Source organism: Oncorhynchus nerka, linkage group LG24 (assembly GCF_034236695.1).
Source record: "Oncorhynchus nerka isolate Pitt River linkage group LG24, Oner_Uvic_2.0, whole genome shotgun sequence".
NCBI lineage: Eukaryota > Metazoa > Chordata > Actinopteri > Salmoniformes > Salmonidae > Oncorhynchus > Oncorhynchus nerka.
The window spans coordinates 38,564,781-38,577,685 of record NC_088419.1 but is presented as its reverse complement, the minus strand read 5'-3'; positions in this window follow the sequence as shown (position 1 = coordinate 38,577,685).

Genomic DNA, 12,905 nt, shown 5'->3' with positions numbered 1-12,905 from the left:
TTCCGCTGGAAACTAGGCTCTGTATGCTGTGCAAGTGTGATAAATAAGATGCATGACGACTAATGAAAAAACACACCAGCGCCAATTGAATTCACAGCATTATGCAAATGAACCTATAGACCGATAAGCATCACCGGTCAAATGTATTTCCAGCCGCTAACCAGTAACGGTTCATCGGTTACCTAATTCAGACTGAATGCACCTCATCTGGCCTCTTGCCTCACTGAAATTACAATCAGTTTGTTCCCGCAAATTGGAAGTAGCCAGTGTAATGAAATAAGTTACCAGCTAGTGGGGTGTAGGGGCACTTGGGGGAATGCCCCCGCCCCGGATATGTTTTGCCCTATACAAAATCGAATTTGGTGGCATCTGATGCACCCCAATTTGTTGAAGTCAATTAAGTTGCCGGTCACATAAGGGTTAGCAGTCAGCTATTTGGCTGGCAGCTGGGCCTTATTGAACACATTGTACAATCCATACAAAATTAGAATGTAGAATTGAGGTTAGAATCTGCCCTGAACACAATAACCTATTTAATTGTATATGCTAATATGAGTGCTTATGGATAGTGCTGATTTTGTAGTTTTTTGTATGACTAATTTCCTTCCCACATACTAATCAGGGCTTTTGGAATCAAAGCCAACTCTGAATGCAATATAATACTATCATAGTGTATAATGCTCTGTTCAAGTCCTCTTACCAACCAGATGCTTTTTAAAGAGCACATCATGCTTGAATATCATAATATCATACAGTAATATGATGGGGGTTATTATTGTTCCATACCTAGGTTACTCTCTACAGCCAACATTACGCAGCTGGACGAGATGCAGTATCATTCAGTCATTCATTCAGGTTTGTTCTTCTTTTGCATGGCTAAATTGCCCTGAGAATCAACTTGTGCGCTGAGGTAAACCCAGTGTGTATTTTTCGATGTCGAGTCGATGATCTGATTCAGGGACTGTGGAACACAAATTGTTATTGGGCTGAAGGCTAGGCCTATTAACACCAATGTACTGTACAGCTATTCCACATGAACTACTGTACACTGTGATTCTCATGGGCTAGAAACTTCAATAACAATTCAATACTGTTACTGTTTTGTTTCATCTATATTATGTGATCAATGATCATACAGTATATTGCTTTGTTTCATATGTTATGTGATTCAGAATTCCAATGAATTCTATGATTCCACTCCGTCACTATAGATCAGAGTTTGGCACAAATTCTCGTATTCCTATGGTCAGAAACGGCATGATAACGTACAAGTCTACACAGTTGCTGTTTTGTTACATATACTAAATCATATGAATCATGGTCAGAAACTCACTGTTAACCACACTAAGGTACAGTTACATTTTAGTTGTTGTTATACTTGACATATGAGATGCATCAACTATTGCAAACTCTGTCAACCATGCCAACAGCCATTTAATGATGACAGATACCCGATGGTTTAGATTTGTGCGCATTAGATGCTGTAGTTTGTTTTGCTGGTTGAAAGAAGAGATAAAGCGGATGATGCACTCGTCCTTCTTCCATTGAAGAAACAATCTGTGATCTATCCGTCTTCGCTAGGCCTTTCTATACTCATTAAAGACACGCGGTCCCATTTTTGTGATACAGTTGACATCTATCTGCAAGGGGGCCGGATATGAAGGTTAAATAGATCCTTTTCAAGTGTAAAATTAAATCTATGTAAAGGCTGCTTTCCCTTGTCATTCACAACCATGAAAATAGGGAACAGGTGAGATGACGTCTTCGTTTTAAATGACGTCTTCGTTTTTAGCGACTTGTCGGCGATTGCCACTACATTATCAATTAAGAAAAAAAAACATTGGAGGAAAGAACTTCTCGACTGTTATACGGCATATGCAAAGTCTCTATCTGCATGTTGCAGTTTCGAGTCTACTGGTGCCTTGAATGCCCCATATCCATTTGAATTCAAACAAACAAATCTAAGTGTGTCTAATCCTTACATGTTTGGCCTTGAAAGAACATAATACCGCCTGCCAAGTTCCATTGTCAGCATTAAGATCCTGGATCCTGGGTTACATAACTATTGGAGTTCATCATTGCAGTAAATTAATTACATGGGGGGGGGGGGGGGGGGGGGAGCATCTTCTCAGAATTCAAAGGAGTAATTTTCGAAGAACTTCAAAAGACAGAGATACATTCTGGCTCTGTGACGTGTTTCTCACTCCCACCCAGAGTCGTAATATCTCTTTCATGTCACAGTCAGAGGCACCAGACTCAGCGGCTTTAACTAAGCACAAACCTGACCATTCATGTAACCAGAAAACTGAAAACCTGGCAGAGTACTGACCAGAAACAGACAGTTTTAGGCCTGTATGTAACCTTTATATAACTAGGTAAGTCAGTTAAGAACAAATTCTTACTTACAATGACAGCCTACCAGGGGAAAAAGTGGGTTAACTTCCTTGTTCAGGAGAAGAATGACAGATTTTTACCTAACCCACAGAGTCTCTGTATGGAAGTGGGATAGCCTGTCAGATGAATCCTACTTTTCTTGTATTTGTGCTTTGGAGGAATATGAAAAGCTGTCATTAGATGTTTCAGAGAGAGTTAAGAGAGAGAGAGTCTGGTGAAAGAGTATACTTATATCACCAAGGAGATTATTTTACACGGATGCTGAACAAATTACGCAACCAGATATCTCTCCAGCTACAGTACCTTAAAGGTGACAAAGTAATCAACCTACAACATCTCACCGATGCCCATGTAATTTATAGCTACACCGATAGATACACATCGGGAAGTAATTTGACTTAAAATGACCATAGGTTCTTCTGTTCCCTGGCGGTTTGGTAAGTTCCCGATTGTGAACATTATGAAATATTTGAACTTTTGTTGCTAAATCCATACCAACCTCATTTTGCAACGTCATGCACAGTCTGTCTCGGTTGTTCAGGAGCGGCGGGCAGACTGTGGCGCCTGGAAGGAACGACTGCCAACCCCTGAGGCGTACTCGACCATTATTGTTACCACCATTACATTTCCCCACAGACATCTTTCATTGCCAGCCTCATCACCCGTGTGGCCTATCCCAGACTAACATTGGAAAATCCACAAAATCTTGATTACAGTGGAGTCTGTGGCGCATTATCCGAAAACAGACAAATTAAAACATTGATTCGAGATTGGCTTGTTTAAAAATGATTTGCGTGTTCTCGGGTAGTGTGAACGGAATGAGACATTTTGTCAGTATGTGATAACCATACATATGTAAGAGAGAAGAGCTTAACCTAGGGATATATCAAGTACCTGAATTGCATGGGTATTAAGTACTTTCTCTATTTGAAATGTACATAAATATCCTCTGGTGAACATGTATTTTCATAACTTAACTCCAAGCCTCATACAATAATGTAGCACAATCATTCAATAACCTGTGTGGCTCAGTTGGTAAAGCATGATGTTTGCAACACCTGGGTTGTGGGTTTGATTCCCGTGGGGGCCAGTATGAAAATATATGTACATTTTAAGAGCGTCTTCTAAAATTCAAATGTGAAATGAATTTTAAAATACATAAAACTTCCATCAATTAATACTCTGAGAATTGAAATAAATAGCAAACGGTAACACACTATTCATAAAATACTACATCAATACATTATATGAAGTGATCATTTGAAATAAAGCAATAAAAACTATCTTATACTTTCAATAAATAGCATGGCGTTGTAGTTCAACCCAGAAATACTATACCATAAACCTGATGGTATTTCATGTGTTGAGGGCTCACTTGTAAAAGAGACCCGGGTCTCAATGTGAACTTTCCTGTATAACTGAAGATTAAATACAATTTAATGAGGCATCATATCCACCATAAATACATGTCATCAAGTGCTCACTTGGAGCAGTGGTGAAGTGGTTTAGTCTTAGACTTCGAGGAGAGCCCAACCCTGATGAGATGTGTGTCCATTTTTAGAGGCTCCTGCTGCTGCTCAGGCTGTCCTTAATTATTATTATTATTTTTCCATTTTTATTTCACCTTTATTTAACCAGGTAAGCTAGTTGAGAACAAGTTCTGATTTACAACTGCGACCTGGTCAAGATAAAGCAAAGCAGTGCGACAGAAACAACAACACAGAGTTAGGCCATAATAGCAAAGTAATTACAATTTAGCAGATTAACACTGGAGTGATAGATGAGCAGATGATGGTGTGTAAGTAGTGATACTGGTGTGCAAAAGAGCAGCAAAGTAAATAAAAACAATATGGGGATGAGGTAGGTAGACTGGGTGGGCTATTTACAGATGGTCTATGTACAGCTGCAGCGATTGGTTAGCTGCTCAGATAGCTGATGTTTAAAGTTAGTGAAGGAAATGTAAGTCTCCAGCTTCAGATATTTTTGCAATTGGTTCCAGTCACTGGCAGCAGATAACTGGAAGGAAAGGCGGCCAAAGGAGGTGTTGGCTTTGGGGATGATCAGTGAGATACACCTGCTGGAGTGCGTGCTACGGGTGGGTGTTGTTATCGTGACCAGTGAGCTGAGATAAGACGGAGCTTTACCTAGCATAGACTTATAGATGACCTGAAGCCAGTGGGTCTGGCGACGAATATGTAGCGAGGGCCAGCCGACTAGAGCATACAGGTCGCAGTGGTGGGTGGTATAAGGTGCTTTGGTAACAAAACGGATGGCACTGTGATAGACTACATCCATTTGCTGAGTAGAGTGTTGGAAGCTATTTTGTAGATGACATCGCCAAAGTTGAGGATCAGTAGGATAGTCAGTTTTACTAGAGTAAGTTTGGCGGCGTGAGTGAAGGAGGCTTTGTTGCAAAATAGAAAGCCGATTCTAGATTTGATTTTGGATTGGAGATGTTTGATATGAGTCTGGACGGAGAGTTTACAGTCTAGCCAGACACCTAGGTATTTGTAGTTGTCCACGTATTCTAGGTCAGAACTTTCAAGAGTAGTGATACTAGTCGGGCGGGCGGGTGCAGGCAGCGAACGGTTGAAAAGCATGCATTTGGTTTTGCTAGCGTTTAAGAGTAGTTGGAGGCCACGGAAGGAGTGTTGTATGCCATTGAAGCTCGTTTGGAGGTTAGTTAACTCAGTGTCCAAAGAAGGGCCAGATGTATACAGAATGGTGTTGTCTGCGTAGAGGTGGATCAGGGAATCACCCGCAGCAAGAGCGACATCGTTGACATATACAGAGAAAAGAGTTGGCCCGAGAATTGAACCCTGTGGTACCCCCATAGAGACTGCCAGAGGTCCAGACAACAGGCCCTCTGATTTGACACACTGAACTCTGTCTGCGAAGTAGTTTGTGAACCAGGCGAGGCAGTCATTTGAGAAACCAAGACTATTGAGTCTGCCGATAAGAATACAGTGATTGACAGAGTCGAAAGCCTTGGCCAAGTCGATAAAGACGGCTGCACAGTACTGTCTTTTATCGATAGCGGTTATAATATCGTTTAGTACCTTGAGCGTGGTTGAGGTGCACCCATGATCAGCTCAGAAACTGGATTGCACAGCAGAGAAGGTACAGTGGGATTCGAAATGGTCAGTGATCTGTTTATTAACTTGGCTTTTAAAGACATTAGAAAGGCAGGGCAGGATGGATATTGGTCTATAACAGTTTGGGTCTAGAGTGTCACCCCCTTGAAGATGACTGTGGCAGCTTTCCAATCTTTAGTGATCTCGGACAATACGAAAGAGAGGTTGAACAGACTGGTAATAGGTGTTGCAACAATGGTGGGTTGGGGTAGTCAGAAGGAAAGCATGGCCAGCCATAGAGAAATGTTTATTGAAATGTTCGATTATCATGAATTTATTGGTGGTGACCGTGTTGCCTAGTCTCAGGGCAGTGGGCAGCTGGGAGGAGGTGCTCTTGTTGAGGAGGTGCTCTTGTTCTCCATGGACTTTACAGTGTCCCAAAACTTTTGGGAGTTAGAGCTATAGGATGCAAATTTCTGTATGCAAATTTCTGAAGGCAAGATAAGGATACAAATTGTATACTGAACTGTACTTATATGTGTATGAACAGGCTACCCCCTGCCGTGTACAATATCTAGGTCAAACTCCAATTACTGGGCTAAGATATGTTAAAGAGCTACTGTTGATAGCCTGATGTTCCAAGAGGAGTAAAAGTCCTCAGTAACAATGACTGAAACTCCTTCAACAAATATATACTGTATATATATATATATATATATATTTTTTTTTACAAAAGACTTCCTGAGAGTGGCTTGCTATTAACTCTCATTTCCATAGTGTGTGTGTGTGTGTGTGTGTGTGCGTGCGTGCGTGTGTGTTACCTACTTCGGTTTAACTGGTCCAGGCATGGGAGGAACATGAAGGCAGGAGACCACATATTGCATCTCTTGTCTGCTCCCTGGGGTAGACACAAACATTGCCAATCCAATAACAAAACCTTCATGTTAAGGCGTTCATGTTAAGATAAGATAGACCAGGGATGGGTAACTTTGCTAGGGTGGGGGCCACAAAAACAATTTTAATTTATCATGAGGGGCCGCAGTTGCTCTGCGTACCCAAATGAAGCACTACGCAGAAATCGCTCCGCAATTTCCTGGTTGCTAAAATTCGAATAGTTCGCATGATTTCAGTTTAGGTGACAAAACCACCATGTATAGTATAATGTAGAGAATCGTTGCACTATCTAAACCGCTGTGAAATATATATTCCATAAGCAAAAATATTGTATTTTCAGCTGTTTGAAGCTTGTGTACAAAAACGAAAGTAAAAAACACAAAAGCAAAACTTAGGAAAGGGAGCCATAGAAATTTCTATGGGAATTTGGTCGGGATGCCAACAAAGTTACATTTTGCAGCTTTAAAGCAGCTTTGCCACAATTCTATACATGTTGCCATGGGGTGGAGAGAAGATCTAGCAATTTCACAATTCATTTCATGCAATTCTACTTATTTTGCCATGGGGTGGAGAAGAAAATGTGCTGTTTTACAGCTAATTTCCTGCAATTCCACAAATCTTTCCATAGGGTGTAGAGAAATGTTTGTAGGTTTTAATAAAATATCTGAGTGAGACTGACTAACATTAGCGGTGTGTGGGTAAAATCACTGGGGAAGCCAACCCATTCAAAAAAAGGCATGTTACAACCTATGTGTTGTGATAATTGTGGTGTTTGCTCTATAACCTGTCAGTTCATCTGCCTTGCCAATGTGATTCATAGGCCTAATGGCCGAGACAATAAGAAGACACAGCGACAGAATAAATTCAACCACACCTTTGTTTCATCACAAAACCAGAGAGCAACAGTTACATGACCTGCATAGAGCACGGTCAAGCAAGTTAATGCCATTTTTTGACAATTAAACAACCATTGATTTAGAACCACGGAGAGTTACTGCAAGTCGAAACGATAACAGGTCCTGCCTCCACAATTTCAACACCATTTCTAATTCAACATCACCAAATCACCTTCCCTTGTTTTTTGGTGCTCCAGGGCCATCCACAATTGAGCTCACTCAGTTTAGCGCAACGCTGATTGGCTATTATTATATATTTTTATTTATTAAGGGAGGCCAAATGCTCACTGGCTTCCCTTGCATTCAATGCTACAGGCGGGAACAATGTGATATTCTTTTTGACCAGACAGCATCAGATAGATGGGCTACACATACAGTACGTAGAAAGAGGGGCGCTTTTTTCCTCACTCGGATGCTTTCTCTGGTGAGATACATTCAGCTTCTTGCAAATTGAAGGAAAATTATGAAACGCAGAGAGATGAAAGATAATTTATCGTCTATGTTTTTTTCTTGGTAAATGTTTCAGGGAAGCCTGGCATCTGTGAATACACTGACTAACAAAATCAATGGGGGTCCCCCGATCTGTAATTCGACCATGATTACCAAGTTTAGATAGCTGGCCGCTAGACTAACTTAACAATAAAAAAATATATAGCTGACATGGGATAATTGAGTGACTGACATAACAAGAGAAAAACTGCTGATGCACAACCAAATTTTGAAATTGCACCTTGTGTATTCTACTATTTTAACCAGCAACAGTAAGTTCATACCCCGACTGAGTTCTGAAAAATAATAATACTAATTGGGAGGGGGCATTGATCCGAGGGCCTTCAAAAGGGGGCCGCATGGCGCCTGTTGCTAATTCCTGAGATAGACCATCACTGTCCCCACAAAAAATATTTCTATAATAGTGTTGTAATGCCATAGCTGTAAATAATTTTGGAACATGTATTGATTGTCTAAAAATTGACACAAGATGTGAGAAAAAAATATATATATTTGTGTCTGATTGATGCAACAAAAAAAATCTAACTACTCAGTGATCGTTCTTGTTAGGGTTACATCATTTAGCTTGTTTTCTGAGACGTCTTTATGCAAGACAGTTGACTAATGAGTGAAGTATCAGACCAGGGCCTTTTGCTCAATTACAAATCACACCAACCTTTGTGCTTGACTGAAGAGTACATGAACTTCTCTCCCTCTGTGCAGTGATGGCTGCATTCAAGAGACACCTCCTGCTCACAGTCAAGGCCCCCAGCGGTACATGTGGTTTCTGGTTCAGCTTGATATATTTTCCGTCTGGCATTGTCATCTCCCAGTGATGTGCCTGCATCCTGGCTGCTTGGACGGTCACTCCTGCTCTGTCTAGAAGATGAGAGATGAGATAATACTTTATTAATCCCCAGGGGGAAATGAGTTTGCCATACTGCAGCCGTAATAAATTCCATAGAAACACTCAGGTCATTTTAAAGCAGCGTTGTCCTCAGCTCCAGGATCCCTAAAGCTCCACAGTGCAGATGTTGCTTCTTCCGGATGAATTCTCACTTGGCCCGTCACTGATCTCGAAAGACAAGCAGAGCTATTCCATGACCACGTCGAACCTCTCCTTCATTTCAAACTCTGGGAAGTCATGGGTTTCAGAGACTGGATGGATGTTGTTGTTAGAGGTGAAAGTGGGGGGTTTTGCCTGAGGGGGAGAATCAAACTCGGAAGTTCCATAGAGAAGAGTAGAAGTCTGGCCAGGATTTTCTGGACTCAATGATGGAGTGGAGATTTGGGGTGGGATGAAGTCGGGGACAGGGACTTCATTTAACCTGGTTTTTCCACAGTTGAAAAAGCACCCCTCAGCTTTCTCTTGGCGTTGGTCCTCTACTTCCTCTGATGTGTCCTTGTTAACGCTCTCCTGATGGCATAGTGCCACCAGCACTGTGAAGTTGGAACTCAGTTTGAAACGCTTCACTGGGCAAACTGCTGAGGAGAGGGCTGTGCTCCAGGTTATTGGTGTCAAGGGGAGAGAGCTGGATATTTTCTAACGTTTCAAACCCAACGGGCACACAGTCAGACAGGATATGTGCCACAGATGGCATGACTGAGGCTGATCGGTCCTCCTCTCAGTCCCGTACTGTGTCATGCTCTGGGTTTGAATCTGATCCTGGGACGACAGCATTGTTGGGTACTGAGGTGAAAGGGACAGCATGATGGTTTTCAATCTTGAGAAGTGCTTCTGTTCTGCCATTGTGACCAAATGCAGGACCCTCCTTGGCGGCCTGCAAGAGAACAGTTCCAGGTGTAGCTTCTACAGGAAGGTGGAGTGTTGGTAGGTTGTCAATTTTGCAGAGTTCTCTTTCAGCCCAGTTGTTGATCCACTCACCAGTCAATGCTCCTATTGATACCTGTGTTTACCATGTCACTTCTAGGTATCATTCCTGGTTCACCGAATCAACATGCAGGTCAGTTTCTGTAACATTGTCACTATTTTCCACCGTTATTCCATCCAGACCTGCGCACTCAGATGGGAAAATAACAATCTCATGTGTCTTTAGGTGGTCTTGATTGGTAGGAACCTGGCCAGCTGGGTCCCATTCCTCACACGTGTGTTTTGCTGTGTCAGAACATGTTTCACTTCCCTCTTCAGCATCAGAACTCTCTTCAGGGCCAGGAGTGCTGCTGAGAGGTGTCTCTCAATAATGGATCCCCTAGCTGTTCCACCGATAACTGACAGGTGTCCTCATATTCACATTTGAGTTAGGTTCTATTTTGAGCATCGAAATGACGAGCTCCAACGTAGCATTCCTGACATATTCCGCGGGCCTCAAGGGGAAATATTGTGTTTATGGTGGGTGGAGAGGAGACGTACTTTCTTCAACTGGTTGAGATGATCCAATGTCTGCAGTCCTATCAGAAGTTTCTAATGACACTCTGTCAACGTCACAGCAAACTGCATGTTCGGCTAAACTCATTGCGATCATCATCAGCTGGCTCTTGACTGAGGACAGTTGACACTGGCAGTTTCTGTGTTGTAATAATCCCTCAGTTCACACAAAGTTTCAGCTGTCACCGTGCCAACAGTGTGCCCCCACATCGCTTCACAGAGATCATTGTGCTTAAGAACCATATTGATCGCCCCATCACTCAGCATAGTACTGTCTAATACCGCATAACAAGTGACCGAGCCATCTACATATTCAACTACTGTCTCAGCTGTGGCAGAGCTGTCATTATGCATTAATTCCTCCTTGTTAACTTGGGCGTTTCCTTCTCTATCACAAACCTTCTCTTTCACTTCTCCAATCTGGCTACATTCCCCGCCTCCCTCCCCCTCCTGTAAAGACGTCTCTCTAATCACTGGGGAATGAGTAATACCCGGCATCTTTCTCATTGCTGATATTTTGATTAAATCCATGTTCTTCCTCATTCTGAATCTGATGATTGTTTTCACCTTCAGCAGAGACTATACTGAAGCCATGCTGTAAACGGCTGAAGTCAGAGGCAGGCTTTCACAGGTGTAATCGGGTCCTTCAGAGCCGTCACTCACACTTTGAGCTGTGGTCGGTTACTTGGGTCGTGGCTGTCACCATTTTGTTCTGTCACTGCTGCTTTATCTACTGAGGGACTGGTAGCGGTGCGAGTGCATTCAAGTGATTTCCCAGACTGATTGAAACCATGACTTGAGGATGTACCCGTTGATGTGTCATCAGAAGTGTGAGACTTTTCTGACGCACACCCTGCTTCATCTCTAGGGTGAACGCTGTAAGAAGACGTGCCTGTTTGACTAAATGGATGCTGCTCTCATCTTCCCCTTGACGTAGGCCTTGAGCGTCCACTTCTGTAACGTGAGGACTGACGACACACAACCCTGCACTTGCCTGATTATCTCTGAGAGCTTGACTCTTCTCTGTTCCCATTTCTTCACAATGAAATCCTGCCCATGTGTGTTTGACCCATCTGTGTGTTTGACCCATCTGTGTGTTTGACACATCTGTGTGTTTGACATATTCAACTCCATGTGTTGTATCGTTCCGAAGAATAGGTCTACACTGAAGTGACGTGAAACCGGCAATGTTCTGGAAACTCAACAGTTGTGGGATGTCGAAATTTGGATTTGCCACTGTGTTTGTTTGTTATTGTGCAATCTGTCCGTGGTTGTTTAGGAGACAAAGGAGCATCATCTTCCTCAAACGGAAAACAGCTATCTTGTGTGTGTTTATCCATTCCTTTATCATCCACTAAACCTAAAGTGAAGACAGATTTACCGTCAACCCATGTTTTTACTCTGAGAACACACATTGGATAAGACATGTTGTCTACAAAGAGTGTTTGGCATATCAAAGATGCATTTTCACATGAGATTCAAACACCAATAGACTGACTAATGAGTTAATGATTTAAAAGCAAAGGGAATATTTTGTAGCTTCTTATTTCAATATGGTTGATGATATACATATAGGCTGTGTTCGAATACTCATACTAACCGCACTAACCATACTATTTGTGATGTAAATTGAGTATATAGTATGCTTATTGTTCATAGCATGGATATACATAGTTAGTATGCCAAAAGTTCAGTAGACAACAGCTACATGTCTGTATCCTCAGTCATGTGAAATCCATCGAATAGGGCCTCAAGAATTCATTTCAATCGACTAATTTCTTCATATGAACTGTAACTCAGTAAAATCTTTGAAATTGTTGCATGTAGAATATATATTTTTGTTCAGGGTTGCTAGGAGATAGCGAATAGTATAGAACCAAAGATATACCCAGCTAACAACAAACATTCACACACATTTAGAGAACGTTCTCTTTAGAGTCTCTTCATGTCATTACCTAGTGTTTTCATAGGAATGTTCCAGTGCTGTGCAAAGACTGCTTCCAAGAGACCATTCCCTTGATGCCAGACAGAACTTACTCCGAACATAGTCCCAGTCAATATTCACGTAACAACAATAAATTCCCCTCGACCACGCCCACAAATTGTGGAAAACCAACATTGTTTCCTATGGACCCCCATTGTAAAAGAGGCAACTTCGCTGTAGAGTTTTGTTATACCAAAATAACAAAACATTCCAAAAAGCTGCTGTGTTATTCAATGTACATGTAGCCAGGTTAAAATAAATCCTGATTTATGGTTTGCAATGCTCCCACATAGGGAATTAGAGCCTGCGAGAACAGCCCTGTGGCTTCAGGCTATTTGTTGTGGGAGAGTGGGAAATGTTGGGACGCGGTGCCCAAGTAGGCTAGACATAGCTATGTATTTGGAAAACATTTCAACACAGGTGAGACATTGAACTTCAATTGTAGGCTACATCGGGTTTATGAACAGCTGAGAAATAAATATAACAACATTTATTTCACTCCACCCATAAAACACTGTTTAAGGAGCATGCTCTCGCTGCCCAACAGGTGATGTTCCACCCAAACTCTGTATGCCATGGGCTCTCCAACCATTTTTCCTGCAGCTACCCAGTGTTTAGTTTGGGAAAGCGAGTGAAATCTGTTCAGGAACATTGATAGTTACATCAATTGTTCTGTGTGTGTTTGGTGGGACGTTGCTGGAACATTCTCCTAAGCCACAGAAAACTGGACACATTAATGTTCTTGCAACGTTCCCATGAAACGTGTCTGTGTCTAGGACAATAAGACT